The sequence below is a fragment of the Meles meles genome, chromosome 7 (assembly GCF_922984935.1).
Source record: "Meles meles chromosome 7, mMelMel3.1 paternal haplotype, whole genome shotgun sequence".
NCBI classification, from domain to species: domain Eukaryota; kingdom Metazoa; phylum Chordata; class Mammalia; order Carnivora; family Mustelidae; genus Meles; species Meles meles.
The window spans coordinates 100005556-100028040 of record NC_060072.1 but is presented as its reverse complement, the minus strand read 5'-3'; positions in this window follow the sequence as shown (position 1 = coordinate 100028040).

The window sequence follows — 22485 nt, the reverse complement described above, 5'->3', positions numbered from 1 at the left end:
AACCAAAGAGGTAAAGGACCTGTACTCGAGGAACTACAGAACACTCATGAAAGAAACTGAAGAAGACACGAAAAGATGGAAGACCGTTCCATGCTCTTGGATCAGAAGAATAAACATTGTTAAAATGTCTATACTGCCTAGAGCAATCTATACTTTTAACGCCATTCCGATCAAAATTCCACCAGTATTTTTCAAAGAGCTGGAGCAAATAATCCTAAAATTTGTATGGAATCAGAAAAGACCCTGAATTGCTAAGGAAACGCTGAAAAACAAAAACAAAACTGGGGTCATCACATTACCCGATTTCAAGCTTTACTACAAAGCTGTGATCACCAAGACAGCGTGCTACTGGCATAAAAACAGACACATTGACTAGTGGAACAGAGTGGAGAGCCCAGATATGGACCCTCAACTCTATGGTCAAATAATCTTCGACAAAACAGGAAAAAATATACAATGGAAAAAAGACAGTCTCTTCAATAAATGGTGCTGGGAAAACTGGACAGCGATATGTAGAAGAATGAAACTCGACCATTCTCTTACACCATATACAAAGATAAACTTGAAATGGATAAAAGACCTCAACGTGAGACAGGAATCCATCAGAATCCTAGAGGAGAACATAGGCAATAACCTCTTCGATATCAGCCACAGCAACTTCTTTCAAGATATGTCTCCAAAGGCAAAGGAAACAAAAGCGAAAATGAACTTTTGGGACTTCATCAAGATCAAAAGCTACTGCACAGCAAAGGAAACAGTCAACAAAACAAAGAGGTAACCCACGGAATGGGAGAAGATATTTGCAAATGACAGTACAGACAAAAGGTTGATATCCAGGATCTATAAAGAACTCCTCCAACTCAACACACACAAAACAGATAATCATATCAAAAAATGGGCAGAAGATATGAACAGACACTTCTCCAACGAAGACATACAAATGGCTATCAGACACATGAAAAAATGTTCATCATCACTAGCCATCAGGGAGATTCAAATTAAAACTACATTGAGATACCACCTGACCCCAGTTAGAATGGCCAAAATGAGCAAGACAGGAAACAACGTGTGTTGGAGAGGATGTGGAGAAAGGGGAACCCTCTTACACTGTTGGTGGGAATACAAGTTGGTGCAGACATTTTGGAGAACAGTGTGGAGATTCCTCAAGAAATTAAGAATAGAGCTTCCCTATGACCCTGCAATTGCACTGCTGGGTATGTACCCCAAAGATACAGATGTAGTGAAAAGAAGAGCCATCTGTACCCCAATGTTTATAGCAGCGATGGCCACGGTCACCAAACTGTGGAAAGAATCAAGATGCCCTTCAACGGATGAATGGATAAGGAAGATGTGGTACATATACACAATGGAGTATTATGCCTCCATCAGAAAGGATGAATACCCAACTTTTGTAGCAACATGGACAGGACTGGAAGAGATTATGCTGAGCGAAATAAGTCAAGCAGAGAGAGTCAAGTATCATATGGTCTCACTTATTTGTGGAGCATAACAAAGAACACGGTGGACATGGGGAGATGGAGAGGAGAGGGAGTTGAGGGAAACTGGAAGTGGAGATGAACCATGAGAGACTATGGACTCTGAAAAACAACCAGAGGGTTTTGAAGGGGCGGGGGGGGGGGTAGGCGGTGAAAGGTTGAGGAACCAGGTGGTGGGTAATAGAGAGGGCACGTACTGCATGGAGCACTGGGTGTGGTGCAAAATCAATGAACACTGTTACGCTGAAAATAAACAAATAAAAAAAAAGAATTCAATAACATAAAAAAAATGTCATCAGTACCATAAGAAAAAAAAAAGAGGCTCAATTTGGATATTTGGTATTTTAAAAATTATTATCTATGTGGTAGGAAAACTAAAAGAGATTAGAGTTATAACCAATAAAGAAGCAGTAATCACTCATTTTGTTTAGAAGAAGAGCTTATTATATAGATATGGAGGGCCTTGTACTTGTCTTATTCCTTTCAAGGTCACTAACCTTGTCTCTATCTTGCACTGATAAGGATTTATGTCCTTCAATTATCATCTGACCATTTCTCAAGAATTACTAATACATTTTTCCAACCATGCACTATATTCCTGGCATTATTCTGAGCACTTTACTATGTTAACTATTTTGATCTTCATAAAAACTTACAGGATAGGGGTGCTTGGGTGGCTCAGTTGTTTAAGTGTCAGCTCAAGTCTTGATCTCAGGGTCATAAGTTCAAACTGCAGGTTGGGCTACACACTGGGCATGGAGACTACTTAAAACAAACAAACAAAAAAAAAAACCTATAAGACAAATATAGCTATTATGTTATTTCACAAATGAAGAAGATGAGCTAGCAGAGGAACAAGCAATTTGCCCAAGATCGTACAGCTAGTGAGTGACAGAACTAGACCCACAGTCTTCTGAACAATACAAACACCAAGGCTATCATTGTGAGAACTAAAAATTCTGTGGCATGTCAAATTAGACTCCCTAAAGAGTTGACTTTTTTCACTACTTTTCTTCTTAAAATTCCTTTCCTTGGCTTTTATGACATTATTCTTCTCTGCTTCTTCCCTCATACCACTCCTGTTTTATCTCCTTGACTGTTTTTTTTTTCCCCACAACATTTTTCTGATACAGATATTTGATGATACATTTCTTAGTTCTTTTCTCTACCCCTACCCCATATGTATCCTTCACAAGCAAAAGTACGCACAAAGTTTCAGGTACTCTATAAGCGTCAATGATATCCAAAGCGGTATCTTTACTTCTACTGTCTCCCCTAATTCTAAACTGTAATTTTAATTATTTAGATATTTCACATGCTGACAGTGAAACATAATCTTTTCATCAAATAATACTGAAGCAATTGGACATCCACTGGTTAAAAAAAAAAATCTCAGGCTAAACCTCACATCTACAAAAATTAATTCAGTTATCTATCATAGTCTTAAACGTAAAGCATAAAACGCTAAGACTTTAGAGCCAAAAATAGAAAATAACCTTTGGGACCTGGAATCAGGTGAATAATTCTTAGACTTGACACTGAAAACATTATCCCTAAAAGGAAAAAACTGATAAGGTAAACCTCACCAAAAATTAAACACTTTTTATCAAAGCTTATATAAAGAGGATGATAAGACAATTTACGGACTTGGGGAAAATATTTGAAAACCATATATCTGACAAAAGGCTAGTATCCAGAGTATACAAAGAACTCTCAAAGTTCAACAGTAAAAATATCACATTTCAATTATAAAATGGGCAAAATACATGAATGGACACTTCACCAAACACAAATACAAAATAAGCACATTTAAAGATATTCAATAGCATTACCTACTAGAGAAATGCTAACCAAAATCACATTGATATACCAGTACACACCTATCAGGATAGCTAAAATAAAAAAAAAAAAAACAGTGAAAACATCAAATGCTGGGAAGGATATGGAGACCATAGATAGCTCATACATTGTTAATGGGAATGTAAAATGGTACAGATAGTGTGCAAGACAGGAAGTTTTGCTAAAACTAAAAAGGTAACTATCATCTGACCCAGAATTTATCCCAATGAAATGAAAATTCAGTCATATTCATGCAAAAAAAGAAAAATGGTGCACAAATGTTTGTAGCAGCTTTATTCATAGCAGCCAAAATTGGAAATTACCAAAATACCCCTCAATGGGTAAAAGGATAAACAAACTTTGGTATACCCATACTAGAAAACTAATCAAAAACTGTAAGGAATGAGTAAGGCTAAGGTTGCAATGTAGATGTATCTCAAGGGACGCACAATGAGTGAAAAAAAATAAAGGTTGCAATGTAGATGTATCTCAAGGGAAGCACAATGAGTGAAAAAAAATAAACTTAGAAGGTTATATACTGTATAATTCCATTTATGTAACATTCTTGAAATAATACAATTATAAAAATGGAGAACAGATTAGTAGTTGCCAGGTTGCAGGGATGGTTGGGGTGGAGAGGGGACAGATGTGGCTATAAAAGAACAGCAGGCACTAGGGGGACCTGTGATGTAAAATTTTTCTGTCTTGATTGTGGTGGTGATCACATAAATCTACGAGTGTGATAAAACTGCAAGAAACACACATGCGCACACACACACAAATGGGAAATCTTCAAGAGTTCAGTGTACGAAGAGTACATGGAGCTTCTCTTTGGTTTTTGTTGCCATTGTTGCAACTTTTGGTGAATCTACAATTAATTTAGAATAAAATTAAAACACTATTATCTCCCCCTTTCAACTTAAAAGTATTTCATTGACTTCATACTTCTTAATAAAAATACCTAATCTCCTTAATCTTGTTCAAAAGCCCTTCATGCTATGAAGCTTTATCTTTTGCCAAGATTTAACTCATTCCCCTGGCACTCCAGTAATCAACTGTCTAAACATACAAGCAAACACAAAATTTTCTTTGAAAATAACTTTTACTGTTATCTGCAGTTCTAATGCTTAATCACCCCTCCTACATCTTTCAGCCTCCAAATTTTGTCTTTTTCACTTATTCCTCCTTCACACCTCAATTTAGGTATCATTTCTTCCACAAACAATATCTGACCCTACAGAACCAGATTTAAACACCAGTCCTATAAGTTCTTACTATTTTTCACACATATTGCTGGCCACCCAAAATCTAGGCATCTCTTTCTTTTATTTTCTTTCTTTCCCTCCGTCCCTCCCTCCTTCCTTCCTTCCTTCCTGCCTCTCAATCTCTTTCTCTCTTTCTTTCTAATTGGTAGTAGGGGCGTTATTCCCCACATCATGAATATTGGTATGAGGCAGTCCACTGGCACTAGAAAAGATGTGAATTCCAGTTTCTCACATTCCCAGGCCCTTCCTGCAATACAGTAGGCCTATGAGGTAGAGTGTCCTAGGTTCTCAGGACCAGAGGCATCCTCCTACACCTCAGATGACAGTGACAAAGAAATGGGGAGCTGAAAAAACACTCTTTGGAGCCTGCAGATGTCACTGCAATATAGTGTAGCAATCTTTTACTGCAGAGATGTGGAGGGAGTGTCACCAGACTTCAGGTAGAATCCACTCTAATTTACTGTTTTTTGTTGTTTTTTTCCTTCAGTGTTTGTAACCTCAAACCTGTATTTTTACCTTTCTTTCACTTTTTAGGTTATTCAGTATTCTTTCTGATAAATTCATTCTAGGATTAAAAGTACCAAAATGAGTGCCCAATGATTGCAACTAAGAAATCTGACCCATACAATAATTTAGTTGAGTATATTTTTGCCTACAGCCCTATCAAGACTGCAAAAATCCCTCATTACAAGGGCTTGGAGTATAATACCATGGCTACACAGTTCCAGAAATCTAGCAGGGACAAAGTAAATATTGAGTAAATATGAACAAAGTCATTCCTATATACAACACCTTTAAATCGACTCCCTCCTACTACATAGTCCTTTTTCTAGAGAAGTCCAAGATGTGAATGTCATTCTAGTTGCACACCTTGCCTTTACCCACATCATATCACCAAGACTTTTCCATACACCAGACTAAAATAAGTATTTATTTCCTTCCCTTCCTTTGTACCCTACAATCACTACTCATTTTAATCCATCATTTCTCCATGACATATTGCTATAACTCTACTCATCAACATATCTTCAGTATAATCACTTACAGTCCCTCATTTACATGGAACTAAGTTAAAACTGAATTTTAATCATATCATTTTCTCTGTATTACATTTTTCTGTATTACAATGGCCTTTGCTATAGACTTCCACTTTCCTATACATACTATTCTCTTTCATATCTCAATGGCTTTTAACAGCAGTTTTCCACCGTGTTAAATACTTTCCTCCATGTCCATCTTAGAAATGTAATTCAATTATCAGACTCGTTACTCACTCTCTCTGAAATGTCATATGCAGTACTACTAGGCAGTTTGTCATTTATTGTCATGCTTCCTCTTTATCTTAAGTGTAATGTGATTTTTAACTGATGGCATTAGTCAAGTGACAGGTACATAGTTGGTGCTCAATAAATATTATAGTCAATGACTAAAGAGAAAATGGATCAATACAGTTTTGTGAATGATAATGGATTACAACTCTATGTATATAGTATATGTATAAAACTTCTTGAAACTTTAAAATCTTCTCAATTCATGAGCACATACAGTTCCAGTTTTAGGACTGAGAATAATCATACCATTGGTGTAGTTAACATGTCGTTAACTACATGTAGAGTGTAGTTAATATTCTATGTTCAAATGAAGATTACCCCGAGTATTATGTTATTGGGGGAAACATTTTACCCAGACATAGAAAGAAGAATGGATATATCCTATGAAGTCTGAGAGATGGAGAACTTAGAAATCCTCAAATCCAAACACTTCATTCTAATATGAGAATACATAAAACTATCCTAGGTCATTCTTATCTGAATTAAATTTGAGTTTATTCATATTAAAAGACTGAACTTCCCCATCCAGGCAAACACAACCACCTGCACATTGATTTAAAGTGTTTCTTATGAAAATTCCCCATTCTTATGAGCAACGGTATCTGTAGGAGAAATTAAAGGAAGCCTGTACACCTCCACATTATTCCCTTAACACTGTCCTTCTCCCAGATGCAAAAGCACCCAGTGATAAGTAAGCTGAAGGAAACTACATGCTCCCAGTGGTGAACCGACACCATTGTCCCTATCCCTCACTTTCACTGCTAGGGCTACAATGCCACCTTGTAAACAGGGAGAAGTGCCTCACTGACCATTTCTGAGAAGGTTATAATAGGAAATTATGAATCATCTTTTTCTGAATAGACCGTCAGAACTAATTCCATGTCTTATATATTTTTATCTCATTCACAACCAGAAAAACCAAGTCTCCCTGATATTCCATCACTTATTCTTTTTAGCCTCTGCATGCAGGCATTCTGACTAGTCTCATAGTCACAGTAGATCTCACAAATCATTTCCAAGATGCCCCCTGTAACTCATACACTATCAATCAGCAGCAAAACCATCTAAGCCCTTAGGCTCTTTTCGGAATACTTCCTTCACTTCCTCATTTTTATAGAAATTGTGGCCACCCTTCGGTGGCACTGCATGTCTCGCAAACCCCTCAGTAGTGCCCCCCCACCTCTCATGTCCCAACTAGTTTACATCACATGCCTTCCTATTTTATTGTCTTCTAGTTTTTCCTTGTTTTGGTTATCCATACATCCTTATGGGGCATATTTATAACTGCTTTAAAATACTTGTCTACTACTTCCACAGTTTTTCTTCCAGTTGTGCATTATAATTTCCCATTTTTATATGCCTGGTGGTCTTTGGCTGGAAGCATGCCATTGTAAGGTTTACATTTGAGGGTGCTGCATTCTGTTCCGGCATGTAGTTAAGGTACATGGAAATCTTTTTTTTTTTTTTTTTTTTGATACTTACTTTTTAAAGATTTGTTATGGTGCATCCAAAGCCGTCCTTAGAGCTAATTTAAACCACTGGTAAGATAACACTCTTCTGAGTATTCTTTCCCCTGGGGAAATGGGGAGAATACTCCCATGGGGAGTATTCATGCCCCCATTTATTTACAATGTCTTTCTTTCTGATTCATGACTCCTCTAAGTTCCTGGAATTGTTCTAGGTACTATGTACAGGAGAGTTTGCGTTCTTTCCCTAGCTTTGCGTTCTTTCCCTAGTTTCCTCACATGCAGGCAGCTATCAGTATTCAACCAAAGACCCAAGAGGAACTCCCTATACATAGACATCTCCAGGTTTTTGCTGAGTGGCAACCTTTTTTCTCTCAATCATAGCCATTTTTAATTCCTGATCTCTGCCTACACAATTCAGCAGGACAACATGGCTGTAATGGTGCCTACCTTTATTGTGTTAGGACCCAAAAATAGTCTCTAGATAATAAATTGACACAATCCTGGAACTAATTTGTTTCCATTCTTTAAGAGATTATATTCTTATTATTATATATTAAATATATTTAACTGTATTATATGTTATTATATTATTATTGTTATATTATTTTATGTTAAATTGTATTGTATGTTAAAATTTTGGAAAGTCTTAGTACTATACATGTATTTTGCCTGGTTTTCTAGTTGTACATCTAGTCGCTATTACTTAATCTTGCCTAGAAGTTTCCATAAGTGTGTTTGTTTTTAATTCTCATACTCTTGAGGTTTTCATATTTTGTATTTGTTATTAATTAATTTGTATTAAGTCTGGACACATGAACTTTATTTTACTGAACTTTCAATGATAAGATATGCTTTTTAAGGACTAATGTAAAGTCAGTTTCATTAAATATTTCATGTGAACTTGACGTCCATGAGTACTATTTATTTATTTGTTTGTTTTTGCATAAATACTCCTTAAATGCAAATGTAATATTATTTATTTTAAGCAGTTCATTAATAATATTTTATTCCACATTTTCAGTAATTTGAAAAAAAACACTTACACCTTTGTCTGATTTATTTTTTCTAAGAAATGTGTTATCTCTTCATATAATAGTAAAATATTCATTATTTCATCAGTGTCCTGATACATTATGATGTGATATCATATTTAACAGTTTAAAATTATAAAATATTTTGAAACAAGATCTAATTTAAAAATTTCTGCTTTTAGGGGTATCTGTGTGGTTCAGTCAGTTAAGTGTCTGTCTTTGGCTCAGGTCATGATCCCAGGACCCCAGAATAGAGCCCTATGTTGGTCTTCTTGCTTGGTGGGGAGCCTGTTCCTTTTCATAGTCAGCAGGGTTTATCTGTTAGAATTTGGATTTTAAATTGTGTTTTTCAAGATTTCAAGTGCATCTTCTACAGGTAACTATGAATCCAGGAAAATCTTTTGTCAATTTCCTTTTTTGTTAATTTTTTTTGTTAATTTCCTTTTGCACTTAATTTCCTTTCATTTATAGGGAATATAAATCTAAATGAAACTATCTCAGGAAAGGACTTTTCTTATAAGTTCTCCTAAAAGTTTTTGGGAGGAGCTATCTTCCTTTGCCTATGGTCAGATTTTCATGGCTTTTTAAGAGTCACATTTTTATGTAGGAGTCCTAGTTCTAGTTCCCCAATTGATCCAGATCCAAACCCAATTTTCTAAATAAATAAATAAATAAAATAACTTGGTGCCAAACTCTCAAGTAAAATAAAGTAGAAACAGAAAACTTTAGCGCTAGCTGCAGCTGAATCTATGATTGTCATGGGGACATTTACAGATTTTTATAATCTAGGAATCTAGATTACATAGGTTCAAACCTGAGATCCTGTTGCCAACAGAAACTTCAGTCTCTTCCATCGATGGGCTGCTGTTATTTGGTGCCCATCTGCTCCAGGGAGACCGTCTCTCTCCAGGTTCTTAAAGCTCCTCAAAGGCAGACTGCTACTGCTCATTTCTCCATGGCATGCTCATGGTAGGGCAGTAGGCATCTAGGTTCTATTCCAGCTACAGTTCTAGGCTGGATCTGTTCGCCTGAGCCTTCTAGACTATCATACATCTGGGGACTCTTGGATAGGAGAAAATTTCCTGCTGCCTCCCAACAGGAACACATCAGTTCCTTTGCAGGATCCTGGATTCAAGCGAATTATGTGGCTTTCTTCCTGGGGCAGATGATTTTTGCTTCTATCTCTTCCTTTGAAGCAGTGCATTGAAGCAAGCGTTCTTCCTACTCCTCCACTAGAGGCAGGGGATTTTATTTCTGTCCTCTCTCTGGATTGAATCTTCCCCTGGGCCTGGGAGGTGGAAATCATTTTGTCCTTCCTTCCACAGTATAAGGATTTTTCTTTGTATGAGAGAATTATTCAGAAAATTGGGCCAGGCTTTTTTCTCTGTCACTCAGTCACTGGCAGCCATTCCCCATCTGCACACCTGCTCCACTCTAGAGGGCTCTCTCAGGTCTTTTGTCCTGCCTCCAATCTTTCTCAGGAGTATCTGGTGCTGGTGGAAATGAACTTGGAAGGGAGTGGACCCTCTACAAGAACCTGGACTAAATGTGGTTTTAAAATTCAGAATAAAACCCTTCTCTGTTGAACTTGCTTCTTTTAAAAATGCTTATTTTTAATGGGTTAGTAATTCTAGATAGATTTTCTCCCAACAAATATAACAAATCTGTGTGTGACTCATTAGCATTTATTATTAATAAGCATTACAGAACAACTTTCTTTGAAAAAATTATTCCTTTATAATATACAAGGGATGTAAAAACCTTCCAAGAGGCAAAGGTAAATTTAAAATTAATTTTGAAATCTTTTGTATCCATCTCTTTCTGTAGCATATTCAACAGAGATGAGTCACAAGCCTAGGTACAAATGCATTTAAATATAAATGTTATGTTCAGAATCACAACACGCCAGACTTGAAAGGGAACCAAATAATATCTAATTCAGCATTTTCACTTTAGTAAGCTAGGAAGGTATGGCCTAGATAAGGCAAATTTTCTTTACAAACATAAAAAAACTAATTAATAGTGTAGCATAAACTATAACTGGTTTTTCCTGTTGCGACTTTAGAACCCTTTCTGCAACTTCAGGACACCTCATCCATTGGAAGGTTAGCATGTAATGTATGCAGACTAACTGTCTCAAGACAGCACTTCCCCCACCCCTGATATGGACTTAAAGAAAGCTTTAAGTAGCCTTTACTTAAATTCCCATCTAACTTCCTATAAAGTCATTTCACCCAAACACTGAATTTAATAATTCATATTAAAAAGAGTATGTTTATCTAATTGCTTTCCATTTACTTTTACATTTTTTAGTTCACACATTATTGAATTTAAGATCTTGCATAAAAATATGATTCATTGTTTATTTTTCAAAATCATTAATACCTCGGTCATTGTAGAAATACCATGTCAAATTTTGATTTTTACTAGTATTGTAGATTCCCATAAAAACAACCTTGTATCTCCTCCAAAGGCGGGGCCAGGGGGTGGGGGGAGAGAAAGAAAAGAAAAAGGAGAGAGATGCTATAAAACAAAGAAAACATACAAAAGCAAAAATCTAACAGCTGATTATAAATATACTTTCCTATGCTTGCTGCGCTGTCTTGGTTTAAGTTGTATAATAATGCCTGTACAGAGACTGGAGGAAATGAGAGAATAATGCACTAAAGATTAAGACTCACAGCACAGTAATTGATCAACAGCTATATTTTTCTGGGCTATACCAGCTTTGACACAACATTACCATCATGTGGTTCTGCCCCCATGAGCTTTTTGTTGGAATCACAATTCCATTTTCTGGTTCAAAGAGCCTAGAAAATTGAGACCACCCCGAACTACTTCTCTCTGTTTGTCAGATATCTGGCATTCAGATAACTGGGGAGACTAATGTGTAGTTAGCTGCCCTGTGGACCACTCTATGCATTCCTAGAGTGTTGCCCCCTCTATAGCTATTCCTGCCTTTGGGGTAAAGCTTTCCCACTCAAAGGCTTTATCATCCATGCGTAGTGTGAGGTAAGAGAAGCTAGTAAATCCTGTGTCTCAGATAACCAAGCTGCCAACAGTGTTGTTGTTTTGACAAAATGTCTGTATTCCTGCTGGAGGAATAAAATTCACCTGTTTTGAATCTCTTTAACTTAGCCACATATGTAAACTGAAATGACACAAAACCAAAAGACTAAGAAAGGTAAAAGAGTTCCATTTAGGATAGGAAATAATACACATAACTACCCTTCATATTTTCTCTAGGATTATAATCTTAATATCAGAATTTCCTCCCTCAGAATGCATGAGGAGATTTGCTGATGTGATATCCTTTCCTCAATTAGACTAAGACTTAACTTTGTCTTGGATAAGTTAGTGAAGTATTTGGAATTCAGGAAATCATTTTAGAAGGAAATGCTCTTCAAGGAATGCAAAACTGACTTTTTACAGTGTTTCTCACCATTGCGTTCTAGCCATGACAGCAAAAAAACTTTATTTTTATGAAGCATATAATGTCAGAAGAAGAAGGAGGAATGACAATTACAATATCTAATTGCCTTCTTTCCTTCTATGGCCCATTCAGGGAAGGAAGAAACTTATTCTGTGCTTCAATTGCTCTGTTTTTCCTTTTGGTAAAAAAAAAAAAAAAAAAAAAAAAAACAAACTTTGTGATATTAAGTAATAAAGACGATGTTTTATCTAGGTTCTTTGGTATTAGCTAGATGTCTATTATTTACATTTTTATAATAATACGTTTTATCACAGACTACTTATTCCATGCAAGTGTATAATACCATCAGCAATATTAGGTAAAGCCTTCCCCATACCAAGATAATGCAGTTTGCATAACACAAAGGAACATAAAGAATGCTTTGAAGAGTCTCATATCAACACCTCTTATGCACGTGCAGCTGTTCATTCTGATCACTCAGTATCATCCCAGTGAATTTCTAGAACAGGTGTTCAACATGGTTTTATTGGAATTTTCTTCAGTAAAACCCATCTCACATACAATCATGTCCTTCCTGCTGCTTTGCTGCTAGGCAATCGTCTTCCTTGCCAAACTCTGCCAGTCTCTCATCGGCTTTTTCTGTTTCCCACGGAATTATGAGTGTCAGTTCTCAGAGGTTAGGTGGTACCATTCTCCTTCCCTATTCACTTATTTCTCTTCAGCAAAAAACCAAACACTCCCAGGCGTCCATTCATTTCCATGAGTCTGAAACCCCCTGCAGCAAAATCTGAGAGACATGTATCTTTGTAACCATAGGGCATCATGCCTCAGAAACTAATTATTACACCTAAACTCCACTTCTAGTGTTTTGAGTCTCTATTTTTTTATTTTTTCCTACACCAGAGTAGAAGTATGACTTAGTAACAGGGAGTACAGAGTGATGAATATATCTGAGCATTATATTCTGTAATGCTTGTCATTTTGCATTATTTTAATATCCATTTAATGGGTTTAATTATTTAATTGAATTGAATTGCTTAATTGTTCAATATGTCTATTTTTAGACCCTATAACTTGGGCTCTAGTATCTGCATAGCCATAATTAAATTTTAACTCATATTAGCTTTTGTCTTTTTCTTACGTGTGCTCTTATTCTTATATAATAAATCATATAAAAATTTATAAAATGCAGACTCTTAATGGAAAAAAAAACACAAAAACTTTGTTTAGTCTTTATCATGTAGCCATTTGATAACACAGAGCATTCTTTTATGTTCTTATCTTATAAAAGAGTAGAGAGAACTATCCAGATACTCTCCAGGGGAGAGAACCTAGGTTTCTAGTTGCATAATCTCATTAATTGGGTGTCCTAGTGGTGAAATTAAAGATCTTTCACTTGGTATGAGCATAGAACATAAAAGTTCTTTTATCTTTTCAGATTTGGAGTAAGATTTTACAGAAGAGGTAATATTTGAGCTGGATTTAAATTCCAAATAATATGAAAAGGGAACTTCTATGAACAAATATACAATGTTTACAATATTTTGGGAGAAATCATTTAGTGGTACTCTGTGGGAGTAGTTTATGTGATCAGAAGATAAGGCTAAAAAAATATTTTGGTCCCAGATATTGAAGAACTATAAAAACCATAAAGGAATTTTAAAACTGTAGAGTGATAATAGATCTATATTTCACAAACATTTTTTTCTTTTTTCTTTTTTTTGCTATATAGAAGAAAGAATGAGGAAGGGAGACACAAAACTTAGGGAAATCATCTAAGAGGGTATTGCATTATAAGGGTACAAAAAGACAGAAAACAATAACTGCAGAGGTAATTAAGAAAGACAGACAATTCAGGAAAATGTGTTTCTTATAATTGATAGGTTTCCAAGATTTGTTAATTAATTAAAAAGAGAGACTAATGGAAATGAGAGAGACAGAGAAATCTCTAATGTATGTTTTTTAAAGATAGTGATATCATTAATGAAGATAATAACAGAAATAGGAGTACTAGTAGTGGAAACAGTAATGAAATACTATATCACAAAGACTAAACTAAATGATGTCACCACCATTTCTTAAGTGATACTGATTATATTATATAATGTTGACGAGGCTTACTTTCTTTATCTTCAGTCAGGATAAGCCTACCTGGCATTAAATTCAAATGAAATAAAATATCTCCATGTTAGAAATTGGGAAACAAGTTCAAGACAAATACAGAGTTCAAGTAAATACAGTACAAGTTCAAGTAAGTATAGAGTCAGGGTACCACTTCCCATTATCTTATCTACAAGTAGAAGAGAAGGGCTGTGAGTAGGGAGGAATCACAGATACAGATAAATGGAACAATAACCTGATGATGATGATGATGACCTCAATAAAAGGACAATGACGATGACTATAAAAACAACTTTTTGAGTGCTTGTTATGAGTAAGACATTGTTCTAGTATTTTATGTGTATTAACTCCTTTATGACCATTAAGAAGGCTGGAAGTTAAACACTGTTATTATCATCCCCGATACAGACAGATTTGAATGGTAGCCCTGAAACAGATGTGCCAATGTCTTAATCTCAGGGACCTTTAAATGTGATTTTATTGTAAAGGAATATTTCAGATGTAGATAAGTTAAATATTTTGAGATAAGATCATCCTGAATTACAGAGGTTATCCCTTAGTGTGTGCTTATGAGAGATAGCAGAAGAGAAGGCCACAGGAAGACAGAGACAGAGATTCAAGTAATGCAGTCACAGGGATACTAACAGCCACTGGAAGCTGGAAGAGGAAAGAAGGATTCTTTCCCCCCTAGAGACTCCAGAGGGAGTAAAGCCCTGAACTTGATTTCAGATTTCTGGACCCAGAACTCTGACAGAATAAGCTCTGTTGTTTCAAGCCATCCAGTTAGTGGCAATTTGTTATGACTTCCTTGGAAGCTAATGTATCAATTATCAATTTATTGCTCCAACCTTTCTTATCTGCTCTGTGAAAATTGAGATGGGCCCTTTAAATATTTCTCCTTTGCACCATATTGTTCTTAGATAGTAGATGGCACAGGAAGGACACGACAAGAAGGGGCTTCTCTTCCTGGTTCTGTTGTTTTCTTTATATATATATATATATTTAAAGATTTTATTTATTTATTTGACAGAGAGATCACAAGTAGGCAGAGAGGCAGGCAGAGAGAGAGAGAGAGAGAAGGAAGCAGGCTCCCCGCTGAGCGGAGAGCCCGATGTGGGACTCGATCCCAGGACCCCGAGATCATGACCTGAGCCGAAGGCAGTGGCTTAACCCACTGAGCCACCCAGGCACCCTTCTTTTTATATTTCACCTTATTTTCTTCCCCTTCTCCTTGCTTTAAACTGCATGCCTTCCAGGGTTTTGGTGAACCTTGAGTGGAGCCATCCCACATTGAATTACAGCTGCACCTCCATGGAGGGAGTCCCAGTGAGACTCGAAGATACCTCGTAGGGTATTTCACTACCATCCTAGAAGAGTTACTTCCCGTTTGCTGGATCTCAGTGCAGTTCTCCACGCCTTAGCTTCTGCCCAGAGATGTGGATCAATTCTGGTGTGGGACTACCAAAAGGACTTCTTCACAGCCCATCTACCTGTAACTATACCTTTTCTTTTTTTTTTTTTAAATATTTTATTGATTTGACAGACAGAAATCACAAGCAGGCAGAGAGTCAGGCAGAGAGAGAGGAGGAAGCAGGCTCCCTGCGGAGCAGAGAGCCCGATGCGGGGCTCGATCCCAGGACCCTGAGATCATGACCTGAGCTGAAGGCAGAGGCTTTAACCCACTGAGCCACCCAGGCGCCCCAACTATACCTTTTCTAATAAGATCTGAATCACAACTTTGGGGAAAGGAGACCCCTTCCAAGTGTATGCATTCCTTAGGTACTCTCCACATCCCTAGGGTATTCTTTAGGGCTCTCTTTCTCCTTTATAGGTAATCTCCCTGTTATAGTTCATAACTCTTTATATTAAAGGTCCCCATTTCAAATTAGCATTTGGTTCCTGTTTCCTGATTGGACTCTGATATACCCATTTTACATACGAAGAAACTGTGGCACAGGAATGTTTACTGACTTGCCTAAATCCACAGTACTAGTAATTGGCAGAATCATTATTTAAACTGAAACAGTCTGGTTCCACATCTGTAGCCACTGTTTGTAAAAAAAAAACAAACTAAAAGGAGTAAACCAAATATATGGCATACTAAATTAGAGGTATCCAGATGAAAGGAAAAAAAAACCTCTACTTTTCTTTCTCTTTATTCTATCACTTTCCTCTCAATACTTCACTTCTCTGGTGACTAAATGAAAGGAAAACACCTGTTTCCTTAACTCACTACTCACAGAATACTTAACACACCAGATTATGGGTATTTTTGTGCCCTCCCCCACCACACAATTCTGCAATTCTCTGTGGACATCAACTAGGTGTCCTATAACTCAATTCTTCACTATCTACCTGGAATTAGCATCATATCTCATAGGTTAAGGCTCATCCTCCCTCCATCTCAGATGCCAGTGACAAGACCAAGTTATTATTTGTGATCCTGACTGATTAAGTGTAAATCAGAGGTTTCCTTTTTAGCCTAGATGATTTGATAGATCAGCTTACAGATCTCAGGAAAATAGTTTACTAACTAGATCTTCAGTTTACTGACAATCACATGGAAGAGATCCACATGGCCAGGTATGTGAAGGATGCAAACAGAGTTTCTGTCTCCTTTCTTGGCTCATCACCCTCCAGCACTTCTATGTGTTCACCAACCCAGAAGCTCTCCAAACCTCATATTTTAGGATCTTTACAGAGGCCTCATTTCTTAGGTTGATTAAATCATCAAACATTGGTGATTAGTTCAATCTCTAAACCCTAACCTCTCCCCCAAGGTCAGAGTGGTACTGAAAGTTCCAATTTTCTAATCACATGCTTAATTCCCCTGGCAATCAGCCCATATCCTGTGGTGGTCTAGAGACGTTCCAAAAATCATCTCATTAACATAAACTCAGGTGTGATTAAAAGGGACTTTTTATGTATAGCAAGAGACACTCTTTTCAACTTTATGGCTTTGAAGCTATTTCAGGAACCAAGGGCAAAAGACCAAATATTATTTTAAAAAGATGCTCCTGTTGCTCTTAACACTTAAGAAATTACAAGGATTTTAGAAGCTATGCACCAGGAAAAGCAATGAAGACCAAATATGTATTCCTTATTACAAATCACAATATCACTCTAGATCATTTTTATATCATCATTTGACAATTATACTGTACAAATGAAGAGAGATAGAGAGGAAGAGTCATGGATCTAGGTAATATAAACAAGTGCATATATCATTCCAAAAAAGGTTTGAAGCAGTGGGTGCAAAAAGAGTGACCTACATCTTTCAGACGTCCACATACAAGGTCCATTTGGCTTATAAAGTATTTGTGTGTTTTTAATTTTTTATTTATTTCTTATTTTTTTATAAACATATAATGTATTTTTATCCCCAGTGGTACAGGTCTGTGAATCGCCAGGTTTACACACTTCACAGCACTCACCATAGCACATACCCTCCCCAATGTCCATAACCCCCCTCCCCCTCTCCCAGCCCCCCCTCCCCCCAGGAACCCTCAGTTTGTTTTGTGAAATTAAGAGTCGCTTATGGTTTGTCTCCCTCCCAATCCCATCTTGTTTCATTTATTCTTCTCTTATCCCCCTAACCCCCCCATGTTGCATCTCCATGTCCTCATATCAGGGAGATCATATGATATGTTTCTAAACTTTCTAATTAGTTCTCAACTTTAAAAATCAGGATATTTCATATAATAGTGCAGTTTTTTAGCTTCTCTGAAAAAAGTTAGAACATCACAACTTCAAAACAGTAAAAATTTTTAACATTAATTATCCTACATCATTCTGTTACTTATAGGCAATTTCTTTGCATATTTATTATCTATCTTGGTTTATTAAAATAAAAATTCTGTGAGAATATAGCTGATCTCTTCCTATTGTTCCTCATTATCAAGAGTTATTCTGGATATATATTTCCTCAATAACTTGTTTTGCTTTAATTTAAAAAAAGTAGAGGCAAAAGCCATTTTGTCATGAGCTAAAAGCAAGACAGTGAAGGTATTGAGTATATTACTAAAAATACCCCCCCAAAAGCTTTTTACTTAAAAGAAAAAATAACTAAAAATTTTATTGTGTATCTATAACTTTATGAAATCTAATATACAAAATGTTTTAGTATCTTTTTGAAGTTAGTAATACACATTAACAAGTATGGAAAGGTAAATTGTGAACATACTAATTCTTGAGTTTCAATAGATGTTTTGAAAGACTATCTGAGACAAAGTAAATAGCAGATTCTGGTCATGATTATTGATATATTAGCAAAAACCTATGAAAAAATACATATAATCTAAACAGAGACTCCATTTTTGGTTGATGTTCTACTGGAACTGAATTATACACAGCCACACCCACACACACTCCCACACCCACCCACCCACATACAAACCACCAAAAGTACATATGCTACAGTCGTTACACTTATATGCAGGTTATAAATTGAATTTTTGGTATTAAAAGAAAGAAAAAAATCATATCAGGGAGATCATATGATAGTTGTCTTTCTCTGATTGACTTATTTCACTAAGCATGAGAAGCAACATGGGGGGGTAGGGGGATAGGAGAAGAATAAATGAAACAAGATGGGATTGGGAGGGAGACAAACCATAAATGACTCTTAATCTCACAAAACAAACTGGGGGTTGCTGGGGGGAGGTGGGATTGGGAGAGGGGGAGCGGGCTATGGACATTGGGGAGGGGAGGCGAACCATAAGAGACTATGGACTCTGAAAAACAACCTGAGGGTTTTGAAGGGTCAGGGGTGGGAGGTTGGGGGAACAGGTGGTGGGTGATGGGGAGGGCACGTTTTGCATGGAGCACTGGGTGTTGTGCAAAAAGAATGAATACTGTTACGCTGAAAAAAATAAATAAATAAATAAAAAGGGAAAAAAAATCAAATATTCCTTAGTACTAAAAAAACTTATTAAAATTTTCAATGGTTTTATTCTTGGAAAATGTATATGACCAATATCTAATAATTTTCTAAGCCTGTGAAATATATCAGACTACTTCCAACTCTCTTATTTTAATAACCTTTTCACACTGTGGATTATATCACCCCTCTTAATCTTACCATTCCTCTTCATTTTTGCCCTATTCCAAAATATTGGAACTCAATGCTTTCAAAGATAAGATCTTCAAAATAGCAGTTTATGTCATATGCTTATTCTATAAAGTGCTTTTGCATATCAAATAATGCTCTCATTTATATAGTAACATAAAAATGTACTAATAAAAAAACATAAGAAATATAACTTGTGAAAGGGAACAAAGGAAACCTCATTTAAAACGGGGTCCAGGTGTCAGAAGGGAAATGCTCACACTGTACCACTCCTTGCAGCTCTGCAGACCCACAGGAAGAGAAGTATTTTGCATTCCCAACAGGAAGAGATTACTTTACTACCAGCAGAAGGAAGGGAGATTTTCTTGTTGCCCAGCAAGAGCCCAGCCAATGAGAGATTGTCACAACTCAGTCAATGAAAAGCCACTGCCTTTTGAACTTACACTTTCTCCAGTGGACTTTTTGTTTATAACAGCCCCTTTCTTCTATAAAAGAGTGGTCCTGTCCTCTGGTCTCTAGACTCGCTTATGGCTTTTTGCTATGGCTTGTCTCAAATTGTAATTCCTCTGCTATTCCTAAATAAACCCATTTTGATGGTAAAGTAACTGGCTGTTTTATTTTCAAGATCAACAAACCTTATTTATGTACTAACTAAGAATTTTACCCTTGTTAATTGATATTCCTTATTTCTCTATCCTAATTTAATAGATGAATCCATAAATACAAAAATTAAATCCATGATCTTCATTTATGCTAAAGAGATTATTGTCACTCTTCAGTTAAAATTATTTCCTGGACAGGGGCACCTGGGTGGCTCAGTGGGTTAAAGCCTCTGCCTTCAGCTCAGGGCATTATCCCAGGGTCCTAGGATCAAGCCCCTCGTTGGGCTCCTCTGCTCTGCGGAGAGCCTGCTTCCTCCTCTCTCTCTGCCTGCCTCCCTGCCTACTTGTGATCTCTGTCTGTCAAATAAATAAATAGAATCTTAAAAAAAAATTATTTCCTGGACAGGGGCATCTGGGTGGCTCAGTGTGTTAAAGCCTCTGCCTTCAACTCAGGTCATGATCTCAGGGTTCTGGGATCGAGCCCCAGGTTGGGCTCTCCGCTCAGCAGGGAGCCTGCTTCCCTTCCTCTCTCTCTGCCTGACTCTCTGCCTACTTGTGATCAGTCAAATAAGTAAATAAAAATCTTTAAAAAAAAATTATTTCCTGGACAAGTGAAATCCATTCTTTTTTCATTTTTTTTAAAGATTTTATTTATCTATTTATTTGACAGAGAGAGACACAGCAAGAGAGGGAACACAAGCAGGGGGAGAGGAGGAGGCTTCCCGCAGAGCAGGGAGTCTGATGTAGGGCTTGATCCCAGCACCCTGGGATCAGGACCTGAGCCTAAGGCAGATGCTTAAGGACTGAGCCACTCAGCCACTCCCTAATTTCTTTTTTAATGTTTAAAATTAGTTATTTGTTTTAACAACTCAAATTTTTAATGTAATCTCCTATGTTTCTTTTATCTTTGTACTGTTCTGTCCGTATCAATTTCTAATAGCTCATTTATTTTACAACCTTCATCTTAACCTTCCTTAGATTTCTGGCCTACATTTACCTCTTTAAAATCTAGATTTATCTAACATCTACTTGTTTGGGGACAAATATCTTCTATGGAGTAACTATCTCAACTTTTCCTTTTAATTCACTTTTTTTAACATGCTGCATAAAGGTTATGTTTCCCTATGTTTATAGGGATGGGAACATGATTGTGATTAACGGATACAACAGTCAGTAACCACATATGGTTGATCAACTTAGGAATTCATTTTGAATATTTTCTGTGTGTCTTAATAATGGAACTTATTAATTCAATAACAGAATCATCCTTTTAGCCTAAATCTATCATAACCATAAAGATGCTAGGCATGCTTTTAGTTCGTAGTCTCTTTTCTAATAGTAAAGACAGATTTAGAAGTTCTCAGTCTCTCTTGTGTCATGTAGTTGAATTTATAAAAGTATAGACTATTGATAGTATAACCAGATATATAGAAATGTCTAATATATAACTGAATGTGTATAAATTAGTACATAGTTAAATGCATGTCAATGTATATAGCATAGAATAAGATGGAAATAATTGCAGAATTAGAAACTGTCTAGAGTGTTTACTTTAAACCCAGTCTTGTTTTAAGTTCTTTACATGCATTTGGAAACTTAATGCTAATAAAAACTCTATAAGGCAGGTATTTTTATTATCATACTTTGATAAAAATTGGGGAAATTTTAAGAATAGGGAGGTTAAGTAAATTGGCCAAGGTCTCTCAGTAAATAAATTATGGTGCTAAGATTCAATTTCAGGAAATTTGACTCCAGCATTTCCCTCTTAAACAGAATACTATACCATGACATAATTCAGAAAATATAATTTGATTTCACTGATCTATGTGAAACATCTTAGGTATAAATAACAACTATAAGCAAGTATAAAATTTACATAAAGTTTCAGGTTCATCATTACTAATGAATTTCAACTTAGAATGAATAAAGATAGTTTTGAATAAAGTTGAAGTTACAGTGATATCAGTAAAATAATTTATATTGTATTAATATGCATATTTAGGTATATATTTATAATGTATTATATTCATTTTTACTAAATCTCTCAGAAAAGATAAAAGTTTACTGCCATGTAGAGAGTACTGAATATAATTCCAAATTTTGAGGAAATTTTCCCCACTTTTAGTCATGGGAAGAGCCACTGCAGAGTTTTCATGCAGCTTTTTTGTGTTCTTACAGAAAGATGAATGAGACACAAGTCAATGTTACTTTCATTCATAACTGAAAGGCTGATACCAGTTGGCCTATTTGCTCTATCGTCATAAAGCAGAGATGAGAATTGTGATAGAATACACGTCTTAAAGACAATACTGTAGAATATAAAACAAGGTAATACTCAGTCTACTTCTACTCATTGTAAATATATCTTTCTCCCTTACATTAGGTTCTGTCGTAAAGTATGACTGTAATTTAGACTGCATGTGAAGTTGTAGGAAATAAATGGGTAGAAGAGTGCTTAGTCAACCTTCATTCTTCAGTTTTACTCCTTTGTTCTCTGTCCTCCATAGGAAACAGATTCTAAATATATTTCACTGACTCTCATTTCCTAGCCTTGATTTAGAATGCAATTGAAAGCTTCATAGTACTTTTAATCTGTAACATCAACAGTGAGGTCATAGACACTTAAAGATCTAAAGATTTAAATCATTTACGTAATCAGGGTGACTTTTCAGTACTTGTGTAAGAGCACAGGCAAAAAAAAAAAAAAAGCACAGGCAGGTGAATATATATATTTTCCATGGCAGACCTCTCTCCCATCCTGCCATCTTCATTTCCATTATAATAGTTATTATGCCCTTTTGCTATCTCTTTCAAAAATCTGTAGTAGTAA